Raw genomic sequence first — 19,716 nt, 5'->3', positions numbered from 1 at the left:
AGTGTCACCAAATAGATGTAAGTCCTCTCAAAGTTTAAAATATTCTCTAAAGGACTAGCCCCAATGAAATGTATAAATATATTTAATAATAAATAATAAAATAACACAAAAATACTAAATATCTATTTGCAATAAACACCAGAGTTTTAATCACAGGAAATATTAAAATAACAGATGAATACATTCACACAGATACAGAAAAACAGTACTCAACTAATTTGACTATATTTTCCTGACTGATCTAGGGAATAAAATGACATCATACTAAGGGTGGGAGGTTGGCATAATGGTTAAGGTGTTTACCTTACAGACACAAGGTGCAGGGTTTGATTCTCACATGGGGAAATTGGCTAGGCGTAAAATGGCCCACAAGGGAACTTAGCCTAGTACTAATCTATGAATCATATATATCTGGCCATCTGACTTTTGGTTTCCATGCTACCCCCTTAGCTAGAAGCTGCCAGGGTTTAGCACATATGTGTCAATAATGCACACACATAGAGCTTGCTGACATCTGTTGCAACTTCTGGAAATTATAAAACAATTTCAAACCTCCACCCTTACAGAGTAGCAATTAGTTCATGCCAAAGACAATACAGAAAGCTTCCTAGTACAGACTTTTTGTCTTTGGCTGCATTGAGAACTGTAAGATACAATCTTTATGGCCTAAGCCAGGTAATTTAAGTTCAAAATATTTTCAGAATTAGGTGGATTGAGATTAATCTCTTCTCTTTTGATATAATCTGTTAAAACATGTACATTTAAACAGTTACGGTAATGCACATATATTTTTTTTTCTGTCCAGCAGGGCACACTGTTAGTACATTTTTAACACAAGCAGCTTTACAAATACATTTTTCAACACAAGCACCTGTACAAATCAGTTTCATATACAAATGTCATATAATGCTTAACAAAATTCCAGCTAGCTGTGCTGGCATATGTTACACATCCACTGCCCTACTTCTCCTGGCTTAGTTGGCAGTACTTCACATTGTCACACATGCCTCAGTGACTGCACAGATGTTAGCATCCTCTAGAGTGAGTAGAGTTTGTAAAGATTGGAGTTTTTTGTTTACACTCCTAGCATTACACAATAACACCTTTTAGATTTTCTTGGTTTTGATTTGCTATATTTCCAAATACTGCTTTTCCAGCTGTAAAAGTTTCTACATTTTTTCCTAGTCCTCTGCTCAAACATTTTCTTTGTACTGATGACATTATGAACACCTGATGCCTTGCAGAAACTTCTCTGCATTTTTTTACTGTGTTCTCTGAAAATTCAGTCATTATGGTCTTTCTTGTGGCATTTCTTGGAGTATTTTATTTTCCTGGAACCAACAATTCCTGGTCTCAGGCAAAGTTTTACAGAATTAAGACATGCTGAGTCTTGTCTAGGCTTTCCAGTCAACTTGCTAACACCATACTCTGTGTCCTCCTTCTTAGTGCTATGTTTATGAGCTTTTATTCCCATGGCAAATGTTCAAGGCTTTGTTTAACGCCAGTTTAGCTTTAGATAATAATCTGATTTATATATTTATCATATATCTTACACACAGATCTATCTCTTAATATTTTAATCAAATCCCTTCCAAACTTAGATTTTTTTCAGACTCTACAACTCTGCTACATAGCCAAATATACCTCCTTCACTTCTGATTTATTTAATGAGATCTGTGTTTTGTAAATACTGATGGGTTTAGACTTATTGATTTTACAGTCTTTTTGATATCTTTAGATAATTTCCTCTTAGATTTCTATGGTGAGACTAAATTGTAAAACAATTCATATGTTTTGATGTAACAGAGCATTGAATAGTATGGAAACATTTTGGATTCCATCAGTTTTATTAACTTCACACTAAAATTTCACAGTTTTGACATGGAGATAATCACTCTTCTACCTCCTTTTTAGAACTACTGATATATGACGCATGGCTTGGATTTTGAATAACATTGTTTTATAAAGCCTGCAACTTTTGCTGTTTATTTCTTCTGTGTATAACTCTGTATATAACTAAAATTTTGAAAAGATAACAAAAAGAAAAAAAAAAAAAGACAGTGGGCCAGATTTATTAACATGTACAGTAAGTGAACACAATCTGTATTCATAACACCCCTGCCACATTTTTTGTGTTTTCTAGTCACTCAGAAAGATTACACTAAGTGTACAACCTTTATGAATCCCCCCTCAATATTTATGGCTGCAAGATCATCAGTAGGAAAAGTAAAATTAAAAGGAAGAAGGCGTGAATTATACTTTTGTTGTCTGTTCACTCAGAACTGTTTACATTTTGTGTAGGTCTTAGTGAATTACAGGGAGTATTTTTAATGAACTGCTATAATAAAAATCATTAAAACAACACTTTCTCAGCCTTCTTACAATAAAGACACATTGATTATCTTATCAAAACTTAATCTCTCTGTAGTGGTAGACAACTGTCAATGTCAACCCACCCCACCCACCCTTCTAAAGATTCTAATTACATAATATCATCATCTTTGTGGATAGGAAACATTCTAGACAACCTAATTGAAGAAGGATATGTTTTGTATTAAAAACAACTTGATTTGGATGGATTTGGTCTTGTTCATGCCAGATTTGACAAACTAAAACTCAGTCAGTGAGATCAATTTTTCTAATCAAGTGGGCCTATTAATTTGTAATTCCAAATATATACTAGTTTGAGTATACTGTACCATTGCTGTCTAGAATTTTCTTATATAAATTAAAAAGTGTTTTCTCTGACAAAATTTATTATGCCTTCATGATTATAATTTTTCATATTTATGATGCATTGACTCCATTTGTAATCAGCTGCTTTCATTTAATGCTGATCTCCTCTTTCTATTCTTGACCGAAAAATTCTCCTTCAGTTCAGCATTTAATTTTTTGAGGTTCACACAACTATTATAATTCAAAAATTCACTCCACTGACCTAGTACGCCTGAAACTAACAATAATGTGTGCTCATAGAATTGATATGTGCAGGGAATTAATAAAAATAAAATTTCAAACTATGTTTCAGTAAGTAGATTAAACTGGAATTAATACTTTCTTTTTCTTCATAGTATCATTTAAGGTGAGAGATATATTTTCACAGCAAGACAATTAACTAATCTCCTTCTACTTCTAATATAATGGGCACCAAGCGATATTTATAATAATTTGTACTTGGATATAAGCAGATAGACCTAGGAAGTTAACTCTTTTTTTTCTTTTCTTTTGATCATTACATAACATATTAATTGAACTTCTTAGTGTACTCTCTCTCCATATGTCATCCACTGTCTATCTGGAGTCAAAAGTAAGCACTGATGAAAATGTCAACTTTTTATACTTTAAATTACTTTAGTGCATATAATTTTGTTGCTCAGGTGTCTTAGTACATTTATAATAGAGCTACTCCAACAATTTAAAATATGACACTAATGGAACTGACATTTGGGTTTGATAATCACAAGTCACCCATAATAGGAATAATATTTATATCTTGTTCTAAATAATTTGTACTAATTACATTTTTAACAACCTGAAAAACTTATACACATTCCAGTGCATACTAACATTATCTTTATAATTTTTAATGATATCTGCATTTTTTCAACACATTGTAAATCCTCGCATTATTACATCATAGTTTTCACAAGCTTTATGCCAGGCATTAAACATATGTCATTAACAACATTTGTATTGGATCATTTAATAGTTTTCCTCATTATGCCTCCTTTTAACTTCTGTTGCACCCTTTGCAAACCCTTTATGCCCTTGCTGCAGCACTCCCTCTCTCTTTATTTTTTTCCCCTCAAAGAATCACTAAAATCAGTTCCTAATATATATTCAACATGCATCATAACAGACACTTTTTCCATAAGAAAAATCTATATTTATTACATATATTAGTATATTTCTCAAAACATTAGTGGAATCATCTGTTTATGATGGTCAAAATTGTTGACAGTTAAATGTATTATTTAAGGACATGCATATAAAATTGACTATTCTGATGAAGTTCTGGTTTTATTCAGGAATAAAAGTATTTAAGTTTTGCAATAAACAGTTTTGAGTGTTGTGCTTTCTGAGTCAGTATTTACTTGGTTTTAGATTTGTCTTTTTTATATTGTACCTGTTTGTGAATAAATTCCAAAATTGACAAAATATTTTTATTTATTATAAATGTGCATAAGATAATAAACCTACAATTTAAAAATAGCAAGAGTACAGTGGATATAAAAAGTCTATAAAGCTCTGTTAAAATGTCAGGTTTTTGTGATATAAAAAATGAGACCACAATAAATCATTTAAAAACTTTTCCCACCTTTAATGTGACCTATAACCTGTACAATTCAATTGAAAACTAAGCAAATCTATTAGGAGAAAAAATATAAAAAATAAAAAACGTACAATAAGCTAGCTCCATAAGTGTGCACACCCTTAAGCTAATACTTTGTTGAAAGATCTTTTGCTTTAATTACAGCATTCAGTCTTCTTGGGTACACACTTGCCATCTTTAAAGAGACTCTGATTAACCCCAAATAAAGTTCAGTTGTCCTAGCAGGATTTTCCTGACACTTAGTTGCCTGCTACAGCAAAAGCCAAGGTTCACAGACACAGTTACAAAGCATAAAAGGGATCTCATTATTGAAAGGTATCAGTCAGGAGAAGGATACAAAAAATTTAAACAGCATTGGATATACCTTGGAACATAGTGAAGACAGTCATCAAAAAGTGGAGAAAATATGGGACAACAGTGACGTTGCAAAGAACTGGATGTCCCTCCAAAATTGATGAAAGACAAGACAAAAATTGGTCAGGGAGGCTGCCAAGAGACATACAGCAACACTGAAGGAGCTGCAGGAATTTCTGGCAAATACTGGTTGTGTGCTACATGTGACAACAATCTCCTGTGTTTTCCATATGTCTGTCCTATGGGGTAGGGTTGCAAGACAGAAGCCTTTTCTTACACAGAAAACATCCAGGCCCAGCTAAAATTTGCAAAACAATCCATCAAGTCTCCCAAATGCATGTGGGAAAATGTGTTATGGTCTGATGAGACCAAGGCTGAACTTTGTGGCCACAATTCCAAAAGGTACGTTTGGCGCAAAAACAACACTTCGCATCACCAAAAGAACACCATCCCCATGGTGAAGCATCATGCTTTGGAGTTGCTTTTCTTCAGCTGGAACTGGGGCTTTAGTCAAGGTGGAGGGAATTATGAACAGTTCCAAATACCAGTCACTTTTGGCCCAAAACATTCAAGCGTCTGCTAGCAAGCTGAAGATGAAGAGGGATTTCACCTTTCAACCCAACAATGACCCTAAGCATATATCCAAATCAGCAAAAGAATGGCTTCACTAGAAGAAAATTAAAGTTTTGAAATGGCACAGACAGAGCTCAGACCTAAATCAAATAGAAAATCTGTGGGGTGACCTGAAGAAGGCTTTGTACAAGAGATGTCCTCGCAATTTGACAGATTTGGAGCACTTTTGCAAGGAAGAGTGGGCAAATATTGCCAAGTCAAGATGTGCCATGCTGATAGACTCCTACCCAAGAAGACTGAATGATGTAATTAAATAAAAAGGTGCTTCAACAAAGTATTAGTTTAAAGGTGTGCACCGTTATGCAACCAGCTTATTGTACATTATTTATTTTTTATATTTTTCCCTTAACAGGTTTGTTTGTTTTTCAATTGAAAAAAAAAAATTGTCATACAGCCAATAGTTGCAATTTCTGGGCCAGGTACCACTCCTCTTGTGGTAGATAGGGTACCTGATGCTTACCACTCCCACTGATAAGCTAGAAGGCTTCCCTCCAACACAGAAAGGCTTGGGGGGGGGGGGGGCTTAGAAGCTTACAAAGAGTCATGGATACAGCAAATCTGTAGATGGACTAAACTAGTAACAGGAAAGGCAGGAAGCAAGTGCAAACACAGGCTTTTAAATCAGAAGGTTGAAAGAGATGGAAAAGCTTCCCAAACGGTCAATAAACTATAATTTCTGGGCCAGAAACCACTCCTCCTGTGTTAGATAGGTTACCTAGTGCTTACCACTCCCACTGATAAGCTAGAAGGCTTCTCTCCAACACAGAAGGGCTTGGGGGGCTCATAAGCTTACCAACAGTCCTGGATACAGCAAATCTGTACCTGGATTACACTAGTTATAGGAAAGGCAGGGACCAAACGCAAAATGGGCTTTTAACCAGAAAGTAGAAAGAGATGGAAAAACTGCCCAAATGGCTAATGAACTACAATTTCAGGGCCAAAACCCACTCTTCCCATGGTAGATAGGCTACCTAGTGCTTACCACTCCCACTGATAAGCTAGAAGGCTTCCCTCCAACACAGAAAGGCTTGGGGGGGCTCAGAAGTTTACCAACAGTCCTGGATACAGCAAGTCTGTATCTGGACTTGACTAGTTACAGGAAAGGCAGGAAACAAGCTTAGATTTTTTTTGTTACAGAAAAGCAGCTAAAACAGCAGTAAATACAATTCAAATTGTAGTGCAGGCCAGCACACCCGAGCGTGTAGCAACACTACAGCAAATACAGTTCAGATAAATGTAATTAAATTACCAAATTACTAAAAAACAAGTGCAGAAGGCAGTAAATTAGAAGGCTACTAACAAGCAGTAATAAGTGCAGAGTAAGAGCGACTGAACAGATAGCACGCAGAAGAGCAACTAAGACCGTTACACTAAGAGCAGATGAATAAGATATATATATATTTTTTTGCACTTGTGCCTGTTTCCCGCCTTCCTATTACTAGCCTAGTCCGGTTACAGAGATGGTCTATCCAGGATTGTTAGTAAGCTTCTGAGCCCCCAAGCCTTTCTGTGTGTTGGAGAAAAACCTTCTAGCTTATCAGTGGTAGAGTGGTAAGTACTAGGTAGCCTATCCTCCATGGGAAGAGTGAGTTTTGGCTCAGAAATTGTAGTTTATATGGCCGTTTGGGCAGTTTTCCATCTCTTTCAACTTGTTGGCTTAAAAGCCTACGTTTGTACTTGTTCCCCACCTTTCCTGTAACTAGTCTAGTCCAGGTACAGATTTGCTGTATTCCAGGACTCTTTGTAAGCTTCTGAGCCCCCCAAGTCTTTCTGTGTTGGAGGGAAGCCTTCTAGCTTATCAGTGGGAGTGGTAAGCATTAGGTAGACTATCTACCATAAGAGGAGTGGTTCCTGGCCCAGAAATTGTAGCTATTGGCCCATTGGACAATTTGTTTTTCATCACTTTCAATGTTCTGGTTTAAAAGTCACACTTGTGCTTGTTTCCCACCTTTCCTGTAACTAGCCTAGTCCAGATACAGAGTTGCTGTATCCAGGACTGTTGGTAAGCTTCTGAGCCCCACAAGCCTTTCTGTGTTGGAGGAAAGCCTTCTATCTTATCAGTGGGAGTGGTAAGCACTAGGTAGCCTGTCTACCTTGAGAGGAGAGGTTCTTGGCCCAGAAATTGTAGTTTATTGACCATTTGGACAGTTTGTCAGTCTCTTTCAACTTTAAAAGACCACATCTGCACTTGTTTCCCATCTTTCCTGTAACTAACCTACTGGGTAGCACTAGAAAGCCTTAAACTGATCAAGCCTTCTAGCTTAGGAGAGAGACTTTGGAGTGATTAAGTATCAGTTTTCTGTACTTTCTTGCTGTACTTAACTGTTTTCTGCCTAAACACAGATTTTCCAGCATTTATTGCAATTTAAAAGCTTGTTTTTTTTCACATATTGTACTTATTTGACTGCCTGCACTTTTGAAAAGTTGTTTTTTGTTTAAATAATTTGTTTAACTGTTGTAGGCTATACACTATAGTGTGATAGCCTTTTCTGATCATTTGTAGTCATTTAAAGCTGTTTTGAGTGTATTTTTTTACTGTTTTTGCCTTATCTTTTCAAAAAAACAAAAACAAAAAAAAAATTCCTTGTTTCCCACCTTTCTAAGCTAGTATAGTCCAGTTTTCAGGCTAGTGTTGAATTCAGGGCTGTGATACTAGTTTCTGAGTTGCCCATACCTTACTTGGATAGAAGGAAGTTTCTCTGTTCACCTGTGAGAGAGGGGAGCTTTGAGCAACCTATCTGTCCCTGCAGGAGTGGTTCCAGCCCAAAAGTTAGTAGTTTATTGGCCATGTTGGGCTAATTTCTATCTCTTTCATTTTCCTACTATAAAAACCACGTTTGCACGGTTTTGAGCACCGGGCAGTGCCGGTTAGCTACGGTTAAATTATTCCTGGCTCCATTAAGTCTCCTCTTCAGTTTTTCCCTTGAAACTAGTCTAACTCTCAACCTAAGCACTCAAAAAGCATCTTACAGCCCAGCATTTGCTCAGACCTAATAGCAAGCACTAATATACCCTGACACTGACTGCCCAGCAGGGCAAGGCTCTTTATTCACCCCTCACCAACCAAGCGACTAAGCAGCTCACCCTACTATTCAGGCATGACCAAAGGGCAACTTCAGGTGTACTCTCCAATCCAGCTGGTGAATCTGGGTATCTTGAGGCAATGTTACAACTGCCTCATGTACACAGACAACCCTCTCCTCCTACCAAAAAACACTAACATATGCGAGAGATGCAATTATACAGCCAAACTGGAAGCTAAGTTGTCTCCACCCAAGACTGAAACAGACAGTCAAGAGGAGGAGGTTAACACTTGCACCACGACTCCAGCCACACATAGACCTACTAAAACAGCACTGGTAAAAAATACACATAAATACACAAAATCATACTCGGAGGCTCTAAAGAAAAACCTGCAAAAGCATCAGAGACCTTCAAAGCAGACACCCAAACAACCTGCACTTCCTGTCACAAACCAGACAACACATAAAACACAAAATCAGTGTGCCACACAATCACAGCCCTTAAGGTGAAATAACATACCTAACACACTAATAATAGGTGACTCTATAGTGAGGCACAATGACGTCCCACTCACTAGGCTGGACAAGCAGAAGGTTACTGTTAGCTACCTGTCGGGAGTCAGAATCTGCCACATAACACAAGCACTCAGGTCACTCCAGAACAAGTACAAATATGACTCTGTCATTGTTCATGTTGGTGTGAATGACCTGAGATGTACCTCCCTGGACTACATGAAAAGAGACATGGAAGAGCTCTCTGATCATGTATCCCAGGCTGGTATGACCCTGACCCTGAGTAGCATCCTGCCCCCACCAAGAATGATACCTCAGTATAAAGAAAAAATGATCAATTTCAACAATTGGCTAAGCTTCTGGTGTCATTCAAAGGGGATCCAGTGTCTGTCAGCTTGGGACGACATGCTCGACAAGCCACGTTGCTTCACAAGAGATGGCTTGCACCTATCACCCCTAGGCTTTCAAATACTGGCCAAGGCTCTTGCTGGCCCATAGTGCCTTTTTTAGGCAAGGCTCAAAAGTCAAACCCACCTCCGTAAACAGCACAATTAACAAAAAACTGAGGGTTGTGCTACTCAACGCCAGGAGTTTAAATCTTAAAATGCACGCGCTCGAAGCACTCCTCAGTATGGAGAACGCTGACATCTGTGCAGTAACTGAAACGTGGTTCAAGGCTCCAGAGAGTACCCCAGCACTACCAGGCTACAACTCATACCACACGTTTCGGCCACAGAACACGGACCGAAACACAAAAGGAGGGGGTGTATCCATATTCATCAAGGATACCTACACCTCCAGGTTAGTGGCGCAGCATGATACCTCTGAGATCATCCATGTGCAACTAGCATCAGGCAAATCTGCATTGCTAATTGTGGCCTGCTACAGATCACCATCCATGACCGAGGACCACCACTCCACCTTTCTGGAGACACTGGAAAACATGAAGGTCCTACCAAACACCCTGATATTGGGCGATTTCAATTACCCTACCATTCACTGGGAAAACTACTCGAGTACATATTCCCAGGCCCAGCACTTCCTGGAATTCATCAACTCAAACACCCTGGATCAGCTGGTAAACTCCCCTACCAAAGGTGAAAACATGTTGGACCTGGTCATCACCAACATGGGCGACAGGTGTTCCACACCGGAGATCAACCCGTCACTGGTTAGATCAGATCATAAACTAATCACTCTGGATGTCCACACCCCACCACCACCCACAACTAAGGAAACCACAGTAAAAAAAACTTTTCTAAAGCAAGTTTCACCTTACTTAAGACAGAGGTGGCAGGTTTCACAGCCCCCATGCTAAAGGATAACGCTGCCCAAGATGCAGAAACCTTTACAAATGCACGCTATGAGCACCTACAAGGATGCATGGATTATGCCATCCCTAGCAAAACCAAGACTCACTCCTTTAAGAGAAAAAAACCAGTTTGGTGGACCCCTGCAATAAACAGGCTATACAATAGAAGGAGGAAACTAGTTCAGAAAAAAAGCAAATCCCAAGAAGGAAAGACATCCCTGATCAGTATCAGTAAGAAACTGAGGTCCCTTATGAAACCATCCAAGGCTAACTTTGAAAGAAAGATAGCCAAGGATTCAAAAGATAACCACAAAGCCTTCTTTAGCTATGTTAAGAATCTAAGTGGCAACTCGCAGATATGCACTGAACTAGTGCAAAATAGCACAGAATATACTGAACCTACTGATATTACCAACATTCTGGCAGATAGACTCAGTGCAAACTTCACCCCCCCCCCCTCACCTCCAAAAGAGCCCACAACACTACCGGAAAAGTGTAGTGTCCCAAAAATCACAGATGCACAGGTGAAAACAGCCCTTTCAAAAGCCAAAAACACAGTGTCAATGGGACCAGATGGTGTCCCAGGCTGCGTCTTGCATGAACTACAGAACAAACTAACCCCCCACCTAAGCACGCTGTTCAACCTCAGCCTCTCCACAGGCTACGTGCCCATAGAATGGCACACAGTAACGGTTATTCCTCTCCACAAAGGAGGGGCCACAACTGACCATGGTAACTATTGCCCCATAAACCTGACTAGCCTGGTCTGCAAGGCTATGGAACGCATCATCATGGGACTTATTAACAAAGACATTGGGAACCTCCAAACAGTTGATCCGACCCAGTTCGGCTTTGTTAAGGGCAGATCATGCCTATTAAACCTGGTTGACTTCTTCAAGACAGTCACCAAGGCCATAGATGAGGGAAAGGTGGTTCACACAGCCTACCTTGACCTCGCCAAGGCTTTCAACACCATTCCCCACTCGGGTATTACAGAAAAACTCACCAGCCTGAACATAAACCCCTATGTCACGAGATGGGTTGCCAACTGGCTTACAGACAGAACTCACATGGTAAGAATAGCGGGCTCCAGGTCCGACTCTAAACCAGTCACAAGTGGTGTCCCGCAAGGCTCGGTCCTGGGTCCCCTACTGTTTGGCATATACTTCTCAGAAGTACAGGCAAACACAGGAGGACTATGGCTAACCAAGTTTACCGATGACTGTAAACAGGGAGCCATAATCGACTCTCCGGCTGACACGGACATCCTCCAAAAGGGCCTTACTGAGATGGACACCTGGTGTCAAAGTCATGGCCTCAAGCTAAATGCCAAAAAATGCATAGTCATCCCGTATGGGAAAAACAAAACACCCACGAATTACCACATAGGTGGCAGCCCCCTTAATACAGAAGCGGTAAAAAGAGATCTGAGGACCCAGGTAGATAGTAATCTCTCCTTTGACAATCATATTGCCAAAGTAGTTAGGAAATCATTCTATGTGGCCCACCTAATTACTAAAGGGTTCACATCTAGAAATAAAGAGGTTATAGTGCCCCTCTACTCATCACTCATTAGACCCATCATAGAGTACAATGCCCCATTTTGCTGTTTGTGGCCATTTGGGATGTACCTTACAAGAACAGCTGGAAAGACCACAAAAGTACCTCACCAAGAGGATTACTGGTCTCAAACATATGTCCTATGCAGCCCGACTGAAACAACTCTGGCTGTACTCAGTGGCATATCGCTTACTCAGAGGTGATCTCTGCCTGACTTACAAAGCCATGTCCAACTCAGAATTGATGGACATGCTCCACCTAAAGAAATCCAAGTCACTGTGAGCTAAACCTTGCCACAACATGTTGATAGACAGCATGCTTTCCTTCTAGGTTTTGACCATTGCAAAAGATGTTGAACAGACCATTCCAGATCCACTTTGGTACCCTGGTGGTCACTATTTCCTCTTTGCAGTGATAGCCATTTGTGTTACCCACCTTTTTATAGGCATTTTTGTTCATTTTTAACTCTTTATTCTACCAAACAATTTAGAACACGTGCCTGTTTTAGACAAAGTTACACAAAAGAGGCGCAGCAGTGGTCAATACTATTCACTATTGCGTTGTTTAAAATTAGTTTTTTTTTCCATTGCAGAAGATAATAGAACGTTCTCTACTCCCATGCATTACATAGGTAAGCTTCCCACATTTATGCCTAAGCTGTATTCAATTGATATTGATTAGTTATGTTCTTTTTATTATTTTCCCCTCTTTCCCTTTCATTACTTTTTCTTTCATTGCAACTGTTTGTTCTGCTCTTTGAATCAATAAACAGGAACTTGCAAGAAGTCGCCACAGACTGGCTTACTGCAGTGAGTAACAAATTCATGTTTCCTTTTTCCCTCCCCCTCTCACTCCCTTTTGTAATGCTGCCATCAGCAGTTTCTGGCTGCCTTGTTTTGTCTTGACTTGTCAGCGTGCTACAATTTTGCATTTAAATGGATCTGTAAGTAATGCAATCCATAACAGGGTGCCACAGACCTTAGTGTCAGCTTCTGACATTCTATATGGGCTGAGACAATGAAAAAGCCTGCAATCAGGAGTAAATTCAACACTGCTTACTTATAAAACCTACTTCCTTCTGGCAGTGGCTACATTCACATTGCTTTACCTGATTTACAATAGTCAGAAAAAATGTTCATGTGGTAGAAGTCACTTTGTGCTTCCATAAATGCTGTAGCTATAATGTGGTCAGGCATATGCCACACATGCCATTGCATGCAGTTTTGATTGACACATGCTATCACTTGAATAACAGGAAACAAACAAAAAGAAAAAAAATATCAGAATGACTGGTTGCCTATTTTGTCCTTCATCCTGTCACTACTATATTTGGAAGCAATGAAAAGCTATGCTGCCTAGAACGTGAGAAAAGCTAACCTAGAAGTCTCTGTGCAAATTGATATATCATTTCAAAAATATTGGATATGTCTAAGATACAGTTGACACTGAAAATGTCATTGCATAAGAAAACCTTCAAACTTTTTTTGAATACAATTTTATTTCCCATTTCCCATTTTGCTGTTCTTACAGTAAAAAGAATACCACCCAGAATGGAATGCTGGACGTCTTAGGTTCAAGTCTCAAGTGAGAGCTAATACATTCCTTTTATGTTTATGAGATTTAATACCAAAAAGCAGTGATTCTGAAAAAAAGAGGGGGGGGTCTATGAAAGGTGTTTGATGCAAAGATGATGATAGAGACACTACTCTTTTGAGCTTTGAAGGCTGATAAAGGGAAACAGAGTTGTGTAACAATCAAACATCCATCAGATCTTTTAAGATACTGGAAAACTGAAAAAGCAGACCATAAGGATTTTTTTCTCTTTGAAGGATACTATAGGATTCTGGCTCTATCAAACACAACAGACTGTGTTGTGTTTACTGTTAACCCTAGGATGACAACCATTTACACTAGTGTGACATGGACAGTGAAACCCACAGAATCAGTAAATGAGCATGACCTGAAGTTAATAAACTGAGGATTATTGGTATTTAGGAGAGAAGATATGATTGAATATAAACCCAGAAATTAACAGATATTTCAGGCTGAAGTCATTAGGACATAAAACTAATCAACAGACGAGTGGTTATAGATTGCACTAAAATGTTTAGCAATCATATAGAGATCATGTTTTAATTTCTCACTTGGGGTGGCCATGGTGGTGCAGCGGTTAGCGTTGTCACCTCACAGCAAGAGGTTCTCCAGTTCGATTCTCAGCTAGGGTGCCTTCTTTCTGTGTGGAGTCTGCATGTCCTCCCTGTGGTCATGTGGGTTTCCTCCAGGTGCTCCGGTTTCCTCCCAAAGCATGCAGTAGGTGGATTGGACACTCTAAATTGGCCCTAGGTGTGCGCGTGTATGCCTTCTGTGGAAGGTTGGGTGCCGGGCTGGCAACTCGACACTGTAAAACTCCACTGCCAATCATGAGTGGACAGATGATCCGCTGTGGTGACCCCTAACCGGGAAAAGCTGGAAGAAGAAGTTTTAATTTCTCACTTAGGGTTAGTTTTGTAGTTTAATTGGCTTTGACCACATGCAATGTGGTGGTGTACTTCATGTTGTGAAAATGTTATGGGCTCAGGAAAGGATCACCACTCTCCCTGCAGACGTTTTTCTCCCTTACATTGTTATATACTAACAGTACGGCTTGGTGGGAGAAGGCAGTACATTTTGAACAAACTATATCCTGTTGATTTGAGTTTGGTTCTCACCCTCTTCACATGTGTACTGTATTTTTTATAAACAAATCAACTTACTCAGGCAGTCTTCTTGGGTAACACCTGAAAAAGTTCTGTTGTTCTTACTGACCAACAAAATAATTACTAAAATGACATTTTCACTCTCCGTGACTATAATCAGTTGTGATATGCCTTATTTAACTTTGGGACGTTACAGCATATTCAGGCAGCCTACTACTATTAGAATGAATTCATAAACAAACTCTTAACCAGCAGGGGTTGTGTATTAATGTTTGCTTTTTCACAGTGAGTGTGGAGGTGTGGAAACATTCTGTATGGCAAGATCACATGTTTAAACAAGAAAAAGACATGAGAAAATGTAAACACTTGCTGCTAATAATTTTCAAAGCTCATAATTTATATCACAACTCAGGAATGTTTTAGTAGAAAAGGGCTATTTCTTTTTAACATATATTTTTGAGTAGTTTAGTTGATGCTGGAGGAATTTTCTTTTAGTGTGTTAAGAACGGGTATTTAAAACCTAGCTGACAGCATGTTTACTAGACACAGAAAGGTTCCTGACTGTTTAGAAGTTCTCATAACAATGAGTTTTAAAAACTAAAAATAAACTGCAAATCATATCAGTTTCAGAATTTATTAGTTCCCTTACTTGCATTGAGTTAAAACGCAGCAAAGGTGCAAACAAATGAAAAGAACAGGTCAAACCATCCACCTGACAAAAACGTTTTTAAACAAAGTGTGGTCTGCAGAGGGACTCCCCTCTTGCATCCTTCATGTAAGGGCAGGCCCACCCAAATCCTGAAACTTAAATATACCAACTCTACAGTTCCTATATCAGCACTGCTGGTGAGCAACTAGAGATCACACTGGCAGTGACCTTTTATTATTAAGTTAAAAGGAGAGTACAAAAAAGACAAGTTTAAATTAACAGGTTGAATGTCAGTCCATTTAGAATTTGACAACTAGTAGGATAGCTGAATATATATTTTTCTTTCTTTTTTCTTTCTTTCTTTCTTTCTTTCTTTCTTTCTTTCTTTCTTTCTTTCTTTCTTTCTTTCATTTTTCTTTTTTCATTACATAGCAAATATATTCTCTGATCTATCTTACACGGAATAAAAGAGAGAAACAGCAAATTAGAAGAATAATTACAAAGGCAGTTACTGCAGGATGACGAAGTCTTGTCAAGATGACAGTAACATGTAAAGGATAACTATGGTCAGAAGCTGAATTGATACATTTTGATCATCTGTAAGCACCAGGTTGCCACCTGTCCCTGTTTACACCAGACTAGTTAGTCAGCTACATCCTGAGAAAAATAAAAAAAATTAAAAAAATGTCCTGAGATTGTAAGACAAACATAGTTCATATGTTTTATGCAACTATTTGAGGAAACTTATCATTTTGTATCTGAAATGCCTATATATTATATGAAAGAAAAGAAACAAATCAAATTCTACTAAAGAAACCTTTAGTTTAGCAAAAATGTGAAGTACACTCCTTTACATTGGCTTTGGCTACTCTTTATCCCACAAATTTTACATTTTTATAAAAAATGTTGCAATTTGGGCATTTGAAGAGTTTTAAACACCTTATTTAAAGATGTCCTGATTTTTAGTGCTCAGTCTACAAACAGAGCTGGATTCAGCCGGTCTGAATCCAATCTATACTACGGCCAACAGAAGTACAATGGAACAACAGAAAAAAAGCAGAGTACATTTTTTCTTAAATTAAATAAGCAACATCCAGGAATTCAAGTAAAGTATAAAACATGCAAAAATCCAAAACAGTAGAAATGAGACACAATTTTCTTATGTGTTTCAACATAGACAAGATAAGCTTTATTTGATCAAATTTCTGATCTAAAGCCACTTTAAAGGGTAAAATCCTTACACAAAAGCACACCTTGATTACATTCAGTAGAAAAAAAAAATCAAACAATTTGCTATTTATATAAAGACCTGCCATACAGTTTCCTTATTTAAGTCTTTAGGAACCATTGTGTTATACCACAAAATGCAGACTGCCACCATTCTTTTTAATCACATATTTCTACATTTCACAGAAAATTTCTTTGAGAGGAAAAATACAATAGATATAAAAAAAAAATAAAAAATCTTGCCACAGAACTACCCCTGGTTAATTCACATATTGTGCTACATTAGTGTTTACAACATCATTTTTACAGTCCCTAAGATACACGTAAATTATTTGGTATAGTATAACACAAGGAATATGTATGAGTAGTACTGTAAGCCACATGAGAAGAACACCAAGTGAAAATATTGTATAAACATACTTAAAATTATTTATATGCCAAGATCTTTCCACCAATACATATATATATATATATATATATATATATATATATATATATATATATATATATGTGGGTCTACTTCATATGATCGAAAGCTGATATGATCGACAAACTTTTTAGAGAGACCAAAACACCTAAAGCTCAAAACACCGAAAACTCATTTGGTCGAAACTCACAACATCAACACATAAAATTCAAAGCATTATGCCCTTTCTCCACTGTAGAGTGACCCTGGAGTTAGAATAAATAGGGGGTGTGTGGGGGGTACAGCCCCACACATACATAATACATTTTAGACATACATGTGGATAGTTACAACAAAAATAACAATATTTATCTAAATAATGTGGTGGGCGCTACCCCCACATCCCCAAATTTGGGGGGCTGTGCCCCCTACCCCCCAACTATGTATTCTAACTCCAGGGTCGCGCTACAGTGGGGAAAGGGCATAATGCTTTGAATTTCATGTGTCGATGTTCTGAGTTTCGACCAAATGAGTTTTCGGTGTTTTGAGCTTTAGGTGTTTTGGTCTCTCTGAAAAGTTTGTCGATCATATGAGCTTTCGCTCATATGAAGTAGACCCATATATATATATATATATATATATATATATACACACACACACACACATACACCCTGAACAGTGTCTACAAGTAAGCATACTAAATAATGCATTATCATGTTGTCTAACTGCATTTTTAAGACAGTGAAACCATCTAATAAAACAATCTATTGTAAAAATGAAGAATGTAGATAGTCATCTTATGTTATAGAGGAAAACTAGATACTTGAAAATAACTATACCAAAACAGGAAACCTACTTCAAGAATTAACCTACTTCAAGCATCAATTGCTTTATAATTTTTTGATGATTTACTTTCAACATATGTATAGTTAATTTACTCTTTCTTTTTTGAGGCTGGTGATACCCCTTGTCACTGCTCCCCAATATTCACTTCTTTTGAAAAATTTTCAGTAAATCCATGAACAAACAAACATGATGCCAAATTATACATTTATTTATCATTTGTTGACTAGGAAAGTTTGACTATGACAGAGCCTATTTTCAGTGGAGGTGAGGGGAGAACCGCTTCAGACACATGTCTTTGGAATGTGGGAGGAAACCAGAGTGCATGAAGGAAACCCATGCAAACACAAGGAGGACATGCAGACTCTGCACAGAAGGCACCCCAGCCAAGAATCAAACCAGAGATCTCTTGCTGTGAGGTGACAACGTTAAACTGCACCCTTAGGGGCGTCTAGGGAAAATGCTCCCAGTTTTGCTGCATAATTTGCATGATATAATAGTCCCCATTCTTGTAAGATATGCAAGAAAACTGCACACATTTTTACTATTTGAATGATTACTGGGGAAACATTATCATACTCTATGCACTTTTGCTCTTTATAATGTACAGTCTTCCCTTTTATGTCTACCAAAAAGTCCTTAAAATGGATTGCATAGAGTATTACTGGGGCTTACCAATCTGTGCTTAATTCAAATATCCTCTGTATATTACTGTCATCCATCTATCCGTCCAGTCCATCCATTCATTCATCCATCCATCTAGTGCTATTCAGTCACATCTGACTCCTACAGACTCCACAGAGGTGACCTCTTTCTGGCATACAAAGCAATCTCAGACACCGCCCTGATGGGACTGCTGCATATCTGCAAGTCAAGCTCCACTCAAGTAACTCACATGCATGACCTCAACCTGGTCTGTGACATCAATAGGACCTGTTGGCAGGACAGATTTGTGACCCAGTGACTCACCCTTTTGTGGAATATACTCCCTCTCCATGTAAAGCAGAGTACCTCATTAAATCTTTTTAAGCGCAACCTTGATAATTAGATGGGGAACAGAAAATACACCCCTGGGATTCCATCTGTGTCCCTGCTTGACAGTGTAATAGGGTGTTGGCTTGTTGGAATATGGGCTAAATTCTTGGCTAGGCTTGTAAGGGCCTCAGGGGCAATAGCCTAGTAACTTCCCATGATCCTATGATCCTGTGAGAGATTTCAAAAGGAAAGAATATTAGTCTAGTTCTTTCCTGGAAAGAATTCAGGCAATACAGTTGATGGAAGAATGTGGTACAATTTTTGCTTAGTAAGCAGTACAAAAACATATGGGAAGAGTCTGTGGTAAACAACAGGTTAAGGAGCACACAGTGAGATGTGGAATGGTTTAAGTAAACTAATTTCAAATCCCCTTGGACAAGAAAGGGGCTATGAAGTGGTAATGGCCTACATATCTCCTAACCTCTTATAAACTTAGAAAGTCGCTAGAATAACTGGATTTGCATTAGCAAGCATTTTCTGAAGGATATGGAATCTGAAACACAAATTTACTGACGTCAATCATCGGTAATTTATCAGAAAAACACAAATTTCATGAGGAATAGGCAAAAATATGAGGCAAAATTGTGGACACTCTATGAAAATCTGGACAATTGAGAAGTATGATGGTGTACTATAAGTTACACTTTTAATGTTTACATGCACTGCTGTACCAACTAGATTTGAAGTACACCTGCTTTATTGAAGGAGAAAGTACTCAAGGAGAAAGGACAGTGTCATAACTAAAAAGGAAAAAGCTTTGAATGAAAATACAGCCATGTTCTGCAATGTACAATCCAAGTACCAGAAATATAAGAAGAGTGAACCTTTAGAAGGTAAATCCACAGAAGATGACCTGGAAGCAGAGGATGTAACCCCTGGAAACAGTATCCTGTACAGATATATTAAGAAGAGAAGAGAAGACATAGCTTTATCAGTGAAACCCAGGAACATCAGCAGGTATATGATACGTACATGATGGTGTACTTATAATTGTCAGTGGGGGAAGAAAAAACATAGTAAAACAATTTTTTTTCCTTTCTTCTCTCCTCTGATACACTTCATGGTATAACAGCACTATCTTTGCGTCAAGTAAAGTAAAATTAGAACTTCAGGTAGTGTCAGTGGTACAACT

This window comes from Protopterus annectens, chromosome 2.part0, assembly GCF_019279795.1.
Source record: "Protopterus annectens isolate FY-2018-M chromosome 2.part0, PAN1.0, whole genome shotgun sequence".
In the NCBI taxonomy this organism is placed as follows: Eukaryota; Metazoa; Chordata; order Ceratodontiformes; family Protopteridae; genus Protopterus; species Protopterus annectens.
The sequence above is the reverse complement of the archived record's forward strand: the minus strand, read 5'-3'. Positions refer to the sequence as shown.